Source organism: Solea senegalensis, linkage group LG2 (assembly GCF_019176455.1).
Source record: "Solea senegalensis isolate Sse05_10M linkage group LG2, IFAPA_SoseM_1, whole genome shotgun sequence".
Lineage (NCBI taxonomy): Eukaryota > Metazoa > Chordata > Actinopteri > Pleuronectiformes > Soleidae > Solea > Solea senegalensis.
In genome coordinates, this window is record NC_058022.1 from 50,397 (window position 1) to 55,063 (window position 4,667).

The window sequence follows — 4,667 nt, forward strand, 5'->3', positions numbered from 1 at the left end:
CTTCATCTCCTTTAATGTTAATTGCCACTCATTTTGTGAGATTCAATTCAATTCAATTTTATTTGTAAAGCGCCAAATCATAACATACATTATCTCAAGGCACTGTACATAGACAACATCAAGGTGAGCAGAGAACCCCAACAGTTCACACAATGAGCAAACACTAGGCATCAGTGGAGAGAAAAAACTCCCTCTTAACAGGAAGAAATCTCTGACAGAACCAGGCTCAGAGATGTGCGGTCATCTGCCTCGACCGGTTGGGGTGAAAGGAAAAATGGGGGACAGAGGAGAGGTGGGGGACAGAAAGGGGGGAGAGAAAGGACAAGAGGAAGATGAGGTAGAGACAGAAGAGAGAGAGCGACCAGCAGCAGATACACAACAACTGTATCAAGTTACAAGTTTATACAGTTAATGATATTGACTTTTTAATTATAGCAGAATAATAATGGTGATGATAAGCATAGCCTCGAAAACTGGATCTTGATCCTGCAACCTGCATGATGAGAATACAGAGAGAGAGAGAGGGAAGGAAGGAAAGACACAAACTAGGGAGAGAAAGAGACAAAGTTAATGACATATAAAAAGTCATAATCATATCCTGAGTGTGAGAGAGTGAATGTGCGTGCACCACAGGAAAATCCCCCAGCAGTCTAGGTCTATAGCAGCATAACTAAGAGATGGTCCAGGTTTCCCTGAACCAGCTCTAACTATAAGCTTTATCAAAAAGGAAAGTTTTAAGTCTAACTTTAAATACAGAGAGAGGCTCCGCCTCCCAAACTGTCATTGGAAGCTGGTTCCACAGGAGAGGAGCCTGGTAACTAAAGGTTCTGCCTCCCATTCTACTCTTACAGACTCTGGGAACCACAAGTAAACCTGTATTTTGTGACCTAAGTGGTCTGTTAGGGTGATAGGATAAGACGAGGTCTTTCAAAACTTCAAAAATTATAACTGTACGGGGAGCCAGTGTAGAGAAGCTAACACTGGAGTTACATGGTCTCTCTTTCTAGTTCCTGTCAGAACTCGTGCTGCAGCATTTTGAATGAACTAAAGGGTTCTGACAGACTTGTTGGAACATCCTGATAATAAGTTACAGTAATCTAATCTGGATGTAACAAAAGCATGAACTAGTTTTTCAGCGTCCTGTAAAGACAGTCAGTCAGTCATCATCTACCGCTTTATCCTCCACCAGAGGGTCGTGGGGGGTGCTGTGACAGTTTGCCAGTCCATCGCAGGGCCACACACACAGCTAGAGACAAACAACCATTCACTCTCACACTCACGGTTAATTTAGAGTGTCCAATTTACCTAATCCATACTATGACTTTTTGAGTGATTTTGGACAACATACTGTGGATGATGATGTGATAAACTTAGAGAAAGCAAGGTTGGTGTAGTGGTTAACACTCATACCTTTCATGTAGAAGATTGGGGTTCAAGTCCTGTTTGAAACAATGCAATCCTGATACATAGGAGTTCAACTTTGGACGACATACTATACTATGACTTTTTTGTCACATTTTGGACGACATATTATACTGTGACTTTTTTGACAGATTTTGGATGACATACTATACTATGAGATTTTTTGAGTGATTTTGGACGACATACTATACTATGACTTTTTGAGTGATTTTGGACCACATACTATGCTATGACTTTTTTGAGTGATTTCGCACCACATACTATATTTTGACTTTTTTGAGTGATTTTGGACCACATACTATGCTACAACTTTTTTGAGTGATTTTGCACCACATACTATATTATGACTTTTTTGACTCATTCTGGACGACATACTAAACTATGTTTTTTTTTGAGAGATTTTGAATCGCATACTATACTATGACTTTTTTGACTGATTTTGGACCACATACTATACTATGACTTTTTTGAGTGATTTTGGATGACATACTATACTATGATTTTTTGGCACTGATTGCCATGGCAACAGCAGTTAGTCACCTGTGTTTTTGATGGTATGGTTGCCAAAGGGGGTGACATTTTAGAGCTGTAATCCCAGTGCAGTAAATCATCTCCTGATCAAAGCAGGACAAATCTTTGTTGGCTGACAATTGACCACCAAAAAGTCCATAACAGGCTTTTTTCTACCAGCACTGTCAGTGATTCTGCATGGTGTTAACTCCTGCCCTCAAAAGCAGAGTGTACACCACAACCACTCTGACTCAGCAGTGATGCATATGTACTCTGTGTGTGTTTCTTATAGCGGCCACAAGAGGAGAAGTATCCTGTGGGCCCCTGGTTACTCGCCCTGTTTGTATTTGTTGTGTGTGGATCAGGTATGTAGCTTTCATAGTAGAAAGTGTGTATTTTCATTTGATTTGTGCCTTGTTCTCTTTTGTTCGTGTTATTTACTTTCATCACTTATTGTACTGGATGGATGAATGGATACTCTGTGAGCCCAGATTGCAATTTGACTGTGTTGCATTTGGTTTTTATTTATTGAGAACAAATTTTGAAGTGTAAAACAAGCATATAATCAAATATGGCAATTAAATATATGCACTTACAGGACAGGCATTCAAAGCACATTCTTAGGGCCCTGAAGAGAAGGTACTTTTTCAGTGACTTAGATGGTTTGAGAGCAGCTTTTGCTTCCTGTTTTTTATTTGAGTGGACGACATACTTTTGTGTGATATAGAGAATATTTGATGTTTGTATAGTCGTGTGTATAGTTTTACGTTAGTCATGTTTAAAAATAAATGTAAGCTCTGATTGCATTTCTATGAGGGTGTACAGATGATGAGGGTGGGGAGTGATGGCGAAGGGCAATCCTAGATTCTGTGGGGGCCCCAGGCAAAGAAGCTAGGATCGCCTCTGCATGTGGCAGTACGCTAATGGATATACTTTTTCTCCTTTTTTTTTACAAAGACTTATTGTGTTTTAAAAAGCAGAAAGTGAAGTCACTTTGGATAAAACTGTATAGTAAATGTAAATGCAATGTAAGTGTATTACACATATTATACTGCAGTGTTCCTCATCCTTGAAATGGATGAAGAAACATGAAGATGAACAGGTGAAAAATGCCTCAGTCAAACACCATCTAACAGGTGGATCTGTGTGTGTGCTTTCAGCCATTTTTCAGATTATTCAAAGCATCCGTATGGGGATGTGATTGAGAGGAAGCATCCAGACATCCCCTCCAGCCCTCACTGAGCCTGGTTTTTCCACACCCGCACACCCCTGAACCCCTCCAGAGACGGACACAGTGCTTCAGAGCCAGCAGACCTCAGAGAGAGAGAGAGAGAAGCCTCCGTGTTCATCACCTCCTGCTCCTCCAGACGTGTCCCTCCCTCGATCAGTGTTTAACAGTGTTGCAGTCTGTGGTACCGACAGCTTTTCTATGAACAGTCTAAAAAAACCACGCTGGCTGGAGTACTTGTGCATCTCATTGCTTACTTTGGCACCTGTGTGTGTGAAGGAGTGTCTGTGTGAAAAGGTTCTTTTTTCGAATAAATGTTGAGCACACTTCAGGAACGTCCGGGTATTACTTCTGCTTTTGTAGTCCCACGCACGATGTGTACTGTGTGCTTTGCTTTATCCAAAACAGAGCAAACATGAGTGAACATGTCAGCACAGTGTGGTAGAAGTGCAGCCTGGTGTGGGTTGAAATGCCTGTGTGCAAAAATAACATTTGTTAATTATCCGTTAACAGTATGAACAGGAAAAATCAACATCCCTCATCCACACGAGAAATACACTCAATACTGACTAAACAGAGGCTAAATTTTTGACTCAAACACACGTCATAGACGCCTTGTTTTTGACATATTTCTACATGTTATTAAATGGGAAGATTCAGGAAGAGTCAAAACTGAGCAGTCAGAGAGACGTGACAAAGCAAACATCACCTCACTTTACCTGCTTGAGCTTGATGACAGGTTCAGTAGAAGCTTCTCAGGGAAAGACGTCTGGAGGAGTGGAGACAGGGAAGAGTTGTCAGGCTTGAGGAGAGTATGTAGATGTCAGTGAAGTCCACCTTTACACTCCTCAGGATTACCCGAGTGTGGACAGATTTGACCGACGGCTCCACTCTTGAAATTCTTGCTGCAGTAATTCTGGATTTGAGGACTTGTCGATCTAATATTTTCATATACGTCCTTGGAGGTTCATGACATCATGTAAACTTCCATTTTCCATGTACGGAGGCCTGCACAATCTATACCACAAAGCAGCAGGTTTGTTTTCCAACATTAGACTTCACACTAGACAACTCCCGACTCCTCAGCGGCTCATTCAGAGTCCTGACAAATCTGGAGAGACATGAGACAAGTCTCTCCGCTCACAGTCCACATACAGTACGGTCCTATTTCCAATTGAAGAATTAGGCTGCGAAATAAAACATTGAATAATGTCAAGGGGTTCAGGTGCTTGAACAAATGTATTTCAGAGAGATTTCTGTAGCAACCGCACAAGAACTGGACAAATGTCTTATCTTACAGTTAAAACTATAGGAGTGATGTTGTTCATGGGACCTCCTGTTGAAGAGCCATCACATATAACTATATACTTTAGTTTTAGAAAATTTTAATCAATTCAATTTAAGTTTAAGTGCACAAAATCTGAATTTAATAGACATATCTGCTTCAGTAGTAGGCCATCTAGCTCCACCAACTAGACAGGAGAAATTAGACAGGCTGTTCACGTGC

General features: G+C 40.9%; 1 long non-coding RNA gene across 1 annotated transcript; it reads left to right on the top strand.

Annotated features, from left to right (window-relative positions):
- The first annotated feature begins 1,918 nt into the window (after positions 1 to 1,918).
- On the top strand, positions 1,919 to 3,491 carry LOC122786282. The gene is made up of 2 exons (XR_006362428.1): positions 1,919 to 2,297; positions 3,093 to 3,491. It is a non-coding gene; the product is annotated as an uncharacterized LOC122786282 (long non-coding RNA).
- Positions 3,492 to 4,667: the final 1,176 nt, after the last annotated feature.